Source organism: Lathamus discolor, chromosome 21 (genome assembly GCF_037157495.1).
Source record: "Lathamus discolor isolate bLatDis1 chromosome 21, bLatDis1.hap1, whole genome shotgun sequence".
NCBI classification, from domain to species: Eukaryota; Metazoa; Chordata; class Aves; order Psittaciformes; family Psittacidae; genus Lathamus; species Lathamus discolor.
Genome location: NC_088904.1, coordinates 4,005,182 through 4,017,680, shown reverse-complemented (window position 1 = coordinate 4,017,680; position 12,499 = coordinate 4,005,182). Strand labels below are relative to the sequence as shown.

The 12,499-nt window shown below is 45.8% G+C and overlaps 1 protein-coding gene across 2 annotated transcripts in view; it reads right to left on the bottom strand.

Moving 5' to 3' along the window:
* LOC136003324 (guanine nucleotide-binding protein G(I)/G(S)/G(O) subunit gamma-7) overlaps positions 1–12,499 on the bottom strand; it is a 66,640-nt gene that overhangs the window by 37,947 nt on the left and 16,194 nt on the right. Inside the window, exon 3 of one of the 2 annotated variants that reach the window (XM_065658846.1) lies at positions 6,436–6,514. The exons of the other annotated variant lie outside the window; for it this stretch is intronic. The gene's annotated coding sequence lies outside the window, so the exon portion shown is untranslated. The remainder of the gene's footprint in view (positions 1–6,435; positions 6,515–12,499) is intronic. 2 annotated transcript variants of the gene reach the window in all.

Below are 12,499 nucleotides of genomic sequence, written 5' to 3'. Positions count from 1 at the left end.
CGGTTCCAAAGTCAGGCACAAAAATCCATCTATTGTGGATCTTCAGCCACCTCCATGCTCTGCATCGATCACAGTGCGCTGGGTGTGACTCTGGCAGAAGCAGTCTTCAGTGCAACAAGGAAAGGAAAAGGAGAGAAGTGGACCACTCCTGTTGGCAGAGCTTTGCAGCTGTAGCAATACTTTATAAGGAAATCTCTTGGTCAAAACTGCCTGTCCTCATGGTACTGAGGCTTTTTTGTATTCTCTTGCAGATGCTTTACGAGTCCTTCATAGCGGGTATCTCATAGAGAACCAAAGCTGTCCCCAAGCTGGGGACTATCTATAGAAACACCAAAACTGATTTGAGATCTGCTGTGGAACTAAAGCATCCCTTTGGTTCAGAGCTACTAAAGCCCAGACCAGAAGATGCAAAGATGAGTCCCAGGAGATTCAGGTTTAAGAAGCTTCGAGTACAGATGATATAACACAGTTTAATCAGGCTTTGTCCAACCTTTGGCTATGAACAGTCAGAGACCTGCTAGTTCGCTTCCAAATGCTGACAATCAATTACATATAATCAGACTATGGCAATATTCAAGCGGGAGGCTTCCAAGGAAAGTTGTTCTTCATTTGTTTGTACTGTTTCTTCCAGAGCAATGATCTACTATAACTGTAGCTGGCACAGTGCTGGCCTTGTCCTCATGGTTACACAGAAAGTCTGTTACTTAGGTCTAGACTTCAAAAAGATGAAGAATTCCAACACCACTGTCCTAGCTCAACTCCAGCTCAGGCTGGAGGCACTGAGGTCAGAATTACATCAAAGCCACCGAGGCATAGGATGCATTGTCTATGTTCTGGGGCTGGTTTGGATTTTTCTCCTCAGACAAAGATACAGCTGCCAGCAATAAATCAAGCTGAGGAAAGCAATAGGTAAGAAGCAGTGATGCTGCTCTGAACCTGAAGTATAGCACCCAAACTAACTGTTGACTCATTTGGCTCTTCCTAGACACTTTTGCACACCCATTTTTCCCTGTGGCACTGGACGGCAGGGAGCAAATGACAATAAAACTGAGTCACCCTAGGCCGAGTTCTAAGGAAGGAACAGCTCATGCATGAGCTCCTGTGTACACAGAGCAGAGAAGGAGAAACGCAAAGCAGAGATTTCTGCAGTCCAAGCTGCCACCAAAACTTAAAAACCAAAAAGGCAGCTTTCCTCTCAGATTTTTAACTGAAATAGCTCAGTGTCTATTAAGCAAACTGCAACTGCCTTTAACAAATGGCATTTGGGGATTCCAGATTAATTCCAGGGAACGACAGCAACAAGCGACTCAAATTTGCCAAATATCCATTTTATTTTAGAAAGTATGAACAAGATATTAAAATGCCAGAGGGTGGGGGCTGTATGTACAGCTATTGAAGGTGTCTGGCAGCTTAAGTGATCTGGAGACAGTTCTAGGAGTCAAAACTGAAACAAACACTAAGCAAATGAGCTGGTGCAGAGGAGCAGAGGAATGCTGGCCTCAGGGCTGAGGAATGCAAGCCTGTCCAGACAGCGAGAGCAGCTGTACGTGCACCCTGCACTAGGATGGGAAACTGGATGGAAGGAGGTGAAAAGTTAGTGCTGTTTAGTCGCTTTTATATAAATCTATACTTAAAAAAACCAGCTAAACATGTAACCTGTTTAATGACAATATACCTGTGCAACTCTGTTCTGCAGTCAGAAGGCATAAATTCAATGAGGTTCACAGAAAAGATTAAGGGGTTTCACACTACAAAGTCAGAAATCAATTCTAGAAACAACTGGCAGTTGGATTATTCACCTAAATCCCCTGCACCTTCTCAGCCTAAGTTCCCAGTTGGGCAGATCCTTTCCCCATGTTGACAGAGGAGGAACTGTTCTTCCAGTTAAACCCACAACCAGAGCTTCCCATCTCACCAGAAAAGGTTTCGTTTAAAACCCACAGCAAGCATTATTGCACACCAATAGAAAAGTGCTTAGGCAGCTCTAAACTTCAAAAGGATCACAAGCCAGACAAACCCTGCTGACCTGCACCACAGATGCCACCATACCATCTCCTTTAAGTGACAGGTAATGCCTTGCATGTCTGTCAGCATCTCATACACAAAAACAAGAGTCAGGTTTGCTCAGTCCTTTGTGACTAACTCTATCAGCTCCCAGGCCAGCAGACAACAGCATCAAGCACCTCTAGCTTGTACACAATACTGTCAAACAATGAAACCTCAGCTCTGCAGCTGGAAGCAATACAGAATGGTTTGGGTTGGAAAGGACCTTAAGATCATCCAGGTCCAAACCCCTGCCGTGGGCAGGGACACCTTCCACTAGAGCAGGCTGCCCCAAGTCCCATCCAACCTGGCCTTGAACACTGCCAGGGATGGGGCAGCCACAGCTGCTCTGGGCACCCTGTGCCAGCGCCTCAGCACCCTCACAGTAAAGAACTTCTTCCTTAGTCTAACCTGAACTTCCCTCTTTCAGTTTTAACCCATTACCCCTTGTCCTATCACTACAGTCCCTGATGAAGAGTCCCTCTCCAGCATCCTCGTAGGCCCCCTTCAGATATTGGAAGGCTGCTGTGAGGTCACCATGCAGCCTTCTCTGCTCCAGGCTGACCCATAAGAATACATGCCCCTTTACTTCGAGTTTCAGTGTTTCAAAGGCTGATTTATTTATCCTGGCTGCTTGCCCGTTTGGCAAAGGCAGGACAGAACAGTGGCTTGCCCAAACTTTAGGCCAAGCTTCCTTCCCAGATCTCCAGTGCTCCCCAGCCAGGGCTCTTCCAAAAAGCCTCAATTGTTATCTCAGGCCAAGGAACAGGAGAATAGGAAACCAGGCTCTGTTTACTGCTACGTGTTGAGAGGAAAGCCCATGGGGGCTGTCGCTGCTGAAGGTTAACTCCATGTCCAGGTGGAGCATGTGGGAGGGCAGGAAGGACAAAAAGCAGAGCCAATAAGAACTGACTCAGCAATGCTCACCCCCTCTCATTATCTCACAGCTTAAAGCAGAAATGTTAAAACACACTTTCAAAATGCGATGGTTTATATAATGCTCCTGGAAGCAGACAGACATTTTAACTCATGCAAGTAACCAAGAGCACGGATGCACTGGGAAGTTGTAGATGATCACGAGTCAGTAATTGCAGGCTGCAATAAGCCCTTAACATGCAGAGCACATTTCAGGGCTTAATGCAGGAGGAGGCTGAAGGACAGTCAGCCTTCCCATGCAGGAAGGGATGGGATTACAGCCCACACGAGAGGAAGGGAGAGTCCCACCCAGCACTGCAAAGGGCAGAGTCTTACTCCTGGCTGTCAACATGAGCTTGAGCATCCAAACACCACTGTTTTGCAGACACCACAGGGCAGAGTGTGTTATTTCCCCTGAAAATAGCTAAAAAATAACCCTCTAACCCTTCTGTTCCCAGGGATGCACACTTACAGCGCTCAGACACCAAAAAATGCCTGTTGAATCAATGTTTTATGTAGTTACTCCCATGGAGATGCTTGTATGAACAGTGCTGCAGTGGCAGGGACAAGCTACTGGCCGTTAAGTTTTTCCTGTGAAAAACATTAGTTCTTTATGCAGCCTGCCTCCTGCTACGGTTCCACATCTGGACAGAGGGCAGAAAGCACTCAGTCTGCACCCATTAGCCATCTCCAAGGGAAAAATGCATCACGCAGAGAGGGCTGAAAGCTGCCCAAACGCCTGGCCACAAGTTTTTGTATGAAACAGCACCTTATTTAGACAATTTGAAATATGTTACAGAGGGACACTATGGCTGGGAATTTGCATAATGGGCGTCTACATCTTGCTTACCTAACAGGAGAAGAATCCTGTCTGTCAGTAAGTCTAGACTGTGGTGTTGAATCCAGGGGACCAAGGAATCTCCAGGCCAGAAATAACACCCAGCACAGGGCAAGGTGCTGCCATCTGCCGACACCCCGAGCATCATTCTGTAGGCACCTCCGGGTTGGGACTGCTCTGCAGTGCTCAGAGCAGCAGGAAAAACCGTCTTCCTCCCTGCAAAGGCTAAGCTGCCTCTTCCAAGCGCTCCAGTGTGCTGGCTGGACTGCACTGTTAGCTGGAGCTGCGATTAAAGCGATGGTTGCATGACAGTCTCCTTAATTCAAATGTATAGATGTTATTTAATATTAAAGGCCACAGCCTAACAAGGACAGCTTTCCAGTTTAAAATACTCCACCGGCTTAAGCGGCTTAACAGAGACCTCTGCAGTTCAGACCAGCTCAATGCAGGCAGTTACTCCAGATAACAGTTTTTCCCCACTCAAATGAACTGGGGTTTAGACGATCTGATACCCAAAAGGCATATTTAGCCACTATTTCTATCTCCAAAAGCCTTCCTGTGACACACAGAACCCACTGGCTTTGGACTCACACAGATCTGAACTCTTTGGAGCTGCTGCAGCAACTTCTGCTGCTGCAGAACAGCAACCGTTTGTCATCTGTCTTCCTGCCCCAAAGCAGCACCAGCCTGACCCAGATCAGATCTTCCCCTCAGATGCCCAGTGTGGATATCAAACACTTCCTGAAAATGGGGAGGACTGAAACATGCACTCAGCCTCCTGCCCCATCAATTCCAACGGGTACACTAATAGAAGCAAGCAACACTCCTTCTCCTCTTTGAAATACAGCACCCTTGATCTAAAGATAATCCATCCCTAGGACAACAGAACTATGGGAGCGAGTTACTCTATTCTCAGCTATGCGCTTGTCATAAGTTCCTTTACCTTGCTGGTATTTCACACATGGGACAGGAAATACAGGATTTCACAAAAGGACTACTGCTGCACAAAGGCACTTTTGAAGCTCCATGGAAAGCAGACATCGAGTATTACACTACGAAGATAGGCAACCAGAGGAAGGGGACACCAACATTCACATACCACAGTCCATCTTTTACTGTGAAATCTTCACCTATTGATTGTTACAAGCAGCAACAATTTCTTTAAGGACTACTAAACCAATTTCTAAGTATTTTATAGAAGCAGCTGCACTTAAAAGCCAGCATCTGGCGACCAGCAGGACAATGATGGACAAACGGGATGTGGTTAAACCCAACTGCATCGCATCATGTGTGGTGCCACAGAACACCATCTGCACGGCAACATGAGATTCAAGACCTCTGAAGGGAAACCATATGTGAAGACAAGGTTGGGAGTAAAACTGCAAGGTTTGGAAAAGGAAGCAGTGGAAACATGCTGGTGAAATGGTGAAAGGGAAGGAAGCTGGTGCAGATCAAACGCCACGCTTAACCTCACTGTCATTTCCCTTCAAGAACACCAAAGTCTACCCATCCACTGTGGCCCATCTCCTTTATGCAGTGAGGTCAGTGAAGCTTACTAGGAGGTGAACTCCACTTACAGCCATCATTGCAGTTTAAATCAAACTTCAATATTGTGTTTGGGGGCACTCAACGAAATGGAAAAAATAAGTCTAAAACTTTCAGAAAGGTGCTCCTGATTTTTCCTGCACTCAGAGATCATACAAAGCTCATGGACAATATAAACCAGCACAACTAGTGTTTAACTTATTTCTTCTATAGAAAAGTCATGAGGCTTTAATCACCACGCTGCTTCATTAACTGGAGATTACTAATTACAGGCTTTGTTAGTCAGCACTACCAGACAATGCTTTAGTGTTGATTGTTTGTATAGGGAAGATTGGAACAAATCGTTTCATTTTAATGGAATACAAGGTTATTTGCAAGAGCTGTCCTCAGCAGAATGGACAAAAATCATTATGGTTGTTCAGAAATGCAACAGCTTCAGTGGGATGTATGTGAAGCCAAAGACAAGAGGTCACAAAGCACAGGACAAGTGAGGCACACACCTTGAATCATGTGTTGCATCTCCTGCCTGTACCCTTGACCATTCTGCTTAGAGGGCAGGGAGAAGACAAGTCATTTGGAGCATTTAATATTGCAGCACAGAGCAAAACCACTGCTATACAGAATGAAGAAGCCATCATTTGTAGCATCTTCTGTTCGTGTGCTACAGGTAAATGCTTACCAGCAAAGGCTGGATAAAAAAGGAACTGAACTTCATCATCCAGCTGCAGCAGTTGAAGCCCACAGCTTCCCTTGTCTCCCAGCAAGAACAAAGGCTCCCACGAACACCTCATGCCTTCTGACTCAGAGGGACATGTCGCCTTTGGAATCTACACATCTTCTTCCCTAATTAACGAGGTGGATTACTGTTACATGACACTGCTCCGTATGGGTAGTGAGGAATCACCACCCTTTGTCTCAGACCAGCAGGAGCATGAAGAGTCAAATCAGAAGAGCACCTCCAAATCACAACCACCACAGTGGTACCATTTGCTGTACCATCTTCCACTGTAGCAGGTAAAACTTCAGCATCAGAGGAAGGCAAATGAATAATGAAATGATACCACAGGTTGCAAAAGGTTAAAGTTCTTGCTCACCTCCTTACTGCAATGAAGCAGTTCCAGCTACTGCCTCGCAGGGCGTGCTTGCTGCTCGGGATCCCGGTTATGATTCCTCCTGGCAAGAAAAGAGGAATTCAGGAGATCTATCACTGGTACACCAAACAGACAGCTCATTATTAATGGAGTTATAATTTGGAATAACATATCTCTCAGCCTGTCTCCAGAGCAGAACTCCTCCAGCCCTCAGAGCATCTTTGTGGCTTCTTCTGGAGCCACTCCAACAGGTCCGCATCCTTCTTACGTGTGGAACCTGAGATGTTGAGCTTAAGTCCCCCGTGGGGGAGAGGGAGAATTGTTTGCACATTTTGGGGCAGGGGAATACTGTAGAGCAGTGTTTTAGCAAAGAAAGAAGTCGAGTCCTCGGGCTAAACACAAACCAGCAAGTTTTGGTTTTGAGAAACACCACAAGATATATGAGTAAACTGGCCTTAGGAAAGCATTAAAAACAGCCTGAGAGAAACCAACTCGTGTTGGCTTTCCCCCACGTCGAGATGCTGCTCTGCTGCACCACGTTACCCAGCTCCGTGGGACATCCTCCTTCCTGCTTACCAGTAAGCCATTGCTCAACCCTCCTCTGGTCAGCACAATTTACCACACTGAAGTCAAAGCTGTTGTAAGCGAGAGCTAGGGTTTAATTCCAAGAATCCATGTGAGCTGAAATCTAAGCCTGCTTGTTTTCTGCACTCACCGCCTGAACACAAACAATCTGGCGGGGTTTTTTTTTTAAAGGAGCAAAACCCACGTCATTTACTCTCCACTGGGGTTGAGGCCGTGGCTGCCCTTGCCCTTTCACCTCCATCCCCTGCAGATTTCAGTAAATCAAAGGGTGAGGAACAGCCAAAAACCAAGAATTTGAAAATATTCCTTTTTCTTTTTTTAAATAGCAATTCCCACAAACACAACATTCCAAACGAGAGTGTCAAATGCCAGACATCCGCATAAACATGAAGGCCAGAGCAAGAGAATCACAGACTAGTAAGGGTTGGAAAGGACCTTAAGATCATCTAGTTCCAACCCCCCGCAGCGACTTTCCGGATGAACACAATCCCATCTTTGGCTTTCAGCAGAAACAAGCCTTTTGTTTACAGGCTTGCAGAATCTGACTCCAGGGGCTGGGCTGGGCTTGCTCAGAGGGAAAACAAGCTTGACCTCAGTGTGCTGGGATAAACTCTGCCCCCTCTTTCCTTATATGCTTCTCCCAGCACAAAGGTAAAGAACATGATATTCAGCAGTGTGACCGAGCAGAGCATGACCGCACAGCCTTCAGTTTACTGACATCAAAACCAAGCCTGTTAGAGCCAAGGAGGTAACCTGACTGGACATGCTCCTGCTGACATTCAGTAGGCACTTCCCAGCTGGCAAAAGGTCCTCAGTAAGTCAGCTTGCTTCCCTGTATGTTAGAATCATAGAATAGTTAGGGTTGGAAAGGACCTTAAGATCATCCAGTTCCAAGCCCCCTGCCATGGGCAGGGACACCTCACACTAAACCATGGCACCCAAGGCTCTGTCCAACCTGGCCTTGAACACTGCCAGGGATGGAGGATTCACAACTTCCCTTGGGCAACCCATTCCAGTGCCTCACCACCCTTACAGTAAAGAACTTCTTCCTTATATCCAATCTAAACTTCCCCTGTTTAAGTTTGAACCCATTACCCCTTGTCCTGTCACTACAGTCCCTAATGAAGAGTCCCTCCCCAGCATCCCTATAGCCCCCCTTCAGATACTGGAAGGCTGCTATGAGGTCTATGTTATGTACAGGATTCACTTAGCTAGCACAAACCTCTCCCTGCAGGGACAGCCATGCTCACAGCAGACACTCCCCTATCTCCCATTTGAACCATTTCCTACACAGTTGAGAAGCAGGCTGCAGTTTCCTCCAGGAGGATATTGCACACCAGCACTTGCTGGCAACAGAGCCTGAACAGAGAACCTGAGTCATCATTCAAGACGTGGCTTGAATGGGTTGGCTTGAATGGAGTGGCTCTACCATTCACACATTTAGTGTGAGATGTCCCTGCCCATGACAGGGGGGTTGGAACTGGATGATCTTAAGGTCCTTTCCAACCCTAACTATTCTATGATTCTCATAAGAAACATGGAAATCGTCATGGAAGTCTGTCACAACAACAGGTTTTGGGGGTAAAAGCAACCCAACTTCATCACAGTTGGACATTCATGACCTGTGCCCTATTTGACAGTGTGGGCCAGAACCCCCTTCTCAAGCCTGCTCTGCCAACATGCAAGTGGCTGGCAGTGCAAGTACCAGCATTTTAAGGGATACATTGAAGAGGGAGTGGGCAGCAAGGAGGGGAATTCCTTTCCAAACTAACTGGAAGCAGCAACAGTTGGTTATGCAAAGCATCTCCCAGGGCCGGAGCCTGCAGCTGCCAACATTCCCTCAAAGTCAGGGCAAGGCTCGAAGGAAACCAGATCATCTATTCCAGCCCACCAGAAAACCTGCAGTGCCAGGAACAATATGGGAGGCAGTGTCTATGGAATTCTTTCCACCAGGATCTTCCAGCTCAACAGCAGGAAAAACTTGCTATACTTCCCTTGGACACTCCAAGATCTGGCAGATCATGGAGCAGGCAGCAACCAATGCTATCAACTATTCCAACTGTGATTAATGAAAAGGTTAGAGAGAGCTTAGAAATACAAGATTCAAAGACTCATCCTTCTGCAGCGAGTGACTGATGATCCCTGGCAGTGTTCAAGGCCAGGTTGGATGGGGCTTGGAGCAACCTGCTCTAGTGGAAGGTGACCCTGCCCATGGCAGGGGCTGGATCTGGGTGAGATTTAAGGTCCCTTCCAACCCAAGCCATTCTATGATCCTATTGTGCTACTAGTCATTACGATTTTAATGAATGCTTCAACACATGAAAAAGTGTGAAAGTCAGAGGTGCTGTATTCATATGGTGAACAAGCCACCAACGCTACCACCTTTGCAAAGGAAGGCTGACATGCAATATTCCTAACAAACTCACTTGGGGTTTCAAAACAAGAGCCTGTCAGCATGCTATTTATGCAGAAGAGCCTCAAGATTCCCATTCCAGAAGGGAGCCCTGCTCTGCTAAAGAGCCTGCCGCAGGCACCTCAGCAGTGGGGCTGTTATGGAGCTCTAGCCACCCTAACCCAGGGGATGCTGTGAACTCATTCAGCACCATTAGGGAACGCAGAACAGCTCATGGAAACAATCTGTAAACCAGCAAAAGACTCCTTTTAAGATGCCTGATGGATCCCTAATCAAGGAACTGTTCCATGTTGTACCACAGGCCCGAATGAAAGCATTACTGGCTGACAGATAACAAACTACCACTGAGATGCATCAGCACGAGACTGTGATTCAGAGCCGTGCTGCAATTCTGAGATAATGACCTGCTGGACAGCATGGCACATCTCACTGCAGGCAAGTAGGTGCAGATCCGCACCAGGAGTTCAGGTTCCTCAGTGCTGACATGTAGTGAAGTTAAAGGGAGAGAAATGCACTACTAAAGGTGAAGTTGCTCAGATCATACTCAGAATTAGGTAGCCTTAATGGGATAACCAACTCCACTGCTTAGTTTAATTCTGCTGCTTAGTACTCCAATAATAGACAAAAGATCTTGGCCCAGAAGCAGACTTTGTCATGTCTCTAAAAATACGTACCTATAAATAGTAAATCAATATCAAACAATTGTATCTGGACAACCAATGCAAAATATCCCTGGTAAAGGGAGAGCTTGTGAAGTTTAACTTTCTCTCTCATTATTTCCTCTGAGGGATGAGCAGGTTCTTCTTTCCTTGCCCATAGAGCTCCTGCCGTTTTCCAGCACACAGCCCAGAGTTTTTGCTAAGGAACAGCTACCACAGCCAGTGCACATTTGCTTTTGGAGGCAAATCACTAGTTGTGAAGTTGCTAGGAAGTTCTGGCACCTTGCACTGGAATACTTTTTAAGTCCTAAAAAGGGAAGAGTTGGAGGAGAGGCAAGCAGAAACAGCCTTCCCCACGTCCTGCAGTGCTTCACACCTCAAGGGATCTATGCTTCAAGCTCAAAAGCTGCAGAAGCAATTTGACAGGACCCATGAGACTACACTTGTCACTTTAAAGTCCCTCCAAAGGCAAAGCCTGACCAGCAGCTGCTCCTGTGAAGCTCAGCTCCTTTGGGGTCTCAGAGCAGAGCAATGGGAAGCATTGCTAGGATGCTTCCAAGCATCCTAAGCAGCTCAGCACCCCACCCAGCTTCATGCACAGGCATCTATGCACGAGTGGGTTCCCACGTGGGAAGGTGCAACTCAAGACCACACAGCCCTGTACAAACAAGTAATTCATAACTGAAATGACTATGAAAATGCCTTAATTGCTCACTGATCTAAGGAAAAAGAGCACAGAGCAGCTCAGTGTGGTGCTCAAGCACTGGATTTACCTACCCTGCCACTCTGCAGCAAGATGGGGTATTGAGAAGGGCAGTTACTACAGTCTTGCTTTCCTACTCAGGCTTTGGTTTTCCCTTGAGCAAAAGAGGAAAAAGTTGAAAATAAACCTAGCAGACAGGAGCATTCCATTTGCAAGAGTTCATTCCCTAAAGAACCAGGACAAACTCAAATCCTCAGTAAATAGCTGGGGTTATGACTCCGCTTTGCACTATATCGCTAAAGACTTCCAAGGTTTTAGAGCAATATACTCAGGACAGCAGTCCATGGAAATAACTGACTTATTTCAGCAGTAACTGAGCTCTATTTAAAAACTTTACTTACGGGATGCCAGTTTCCTGAAGCTGTTTGGAAAATTCAATTTTAAAATGTACAAACAGTAATGGAACAAGAATGTGCTGTAGCAACAGCCTTCTTTTGCTAGGAGATCCATTAGATAGGTTTCTGGACTTTACAACTTGGTTTCATCCCAAAAAGATCACCTTTTCCTCCTTTTAGAGGACAGATTACGAATAGTAACAAAAAAATCCTGTATGTCTGCAGAAAAAAACATGTTTATAGGGAAAGTTTTTCTGTAAAAAAAAGAAATCTTCCAGTTTTAGCAAATGCCTCCAGCTCTTCTAACCAGATCAAATCAGTGACAATACACTTCTTGCCTCTAGGGATGCTTAGATTTAACATGAGTAGATTAGCTCAATGCCTCTGCCAGGCAAAAAAGCGGTAAGAGTTCTGTCACTGACAACCTCCTAAAAATTGGAGGCATTTTAAAATGTACACCAACTGAACAACTGCTTGAAACAGGAAGAGGAGGTGAAAGCGTATCCAGCTGAAGCAGCAAGGGAGAATTCATTACCCTGTAAATACCAAAGCGAAACACAGATGGGATGCTGTGGTTTATCATTCTTCAAGTGCCATTATAAAAGTGCACAGGCATTTGCTTTTAAATATTATGACAAGCAGCCGAATGGCACAAGCTATAGCTGTGTTCATTGACAATTCCGGAACTGTTCCAGTAAAACAAATACTAAACATCTACAAGCTGCTAACTTCAAATCCAAGCTAGCAATACGGCACCCCCCAAGGAGGGAATTCTACCCCTTTCCTACCAGATGGGCAAATTTCACCTCATTCTGCCATTACAGAAAGTGAGAAGAAGAGGAAACTGTGTCAAGGAAAGATTTAGAAGCAAGGTTAATAATTTTCAATGTGGTTGTTCCTCTTGGGATACCTTTTTCTCTCAAAGCAACTTTTGAGGTTATTTCAATGTGCTTTCCTGTTATAAAAAGCACTCTGTCTTCCAAGGACTATCAAGCAACTTTGTACTGTCAATTAGTTATAAACCTGAACTCCTTAATAAATCCTGGAAAATGGGATGTTCTTGACATATCACTGATTACTAGGCCAGGGCAGCATCATTTCTGCAAGATATAAGTCACCAATAAAGGTGCCTTCCCTTAACTTTGTGAACTGGGCAACAACTGCCAGCATTAAAAACCACTTCCTAACCAACAAATAGGTGCTGTGAGAGTCCTGACCGGCAGCAGAAAACTGAGAGTCATTCACCATGCAGAACTGAATGAAATGAAAGGGTTCACAAATGGGTCCTGGAAACAGAAGGCAAACAGCAGTG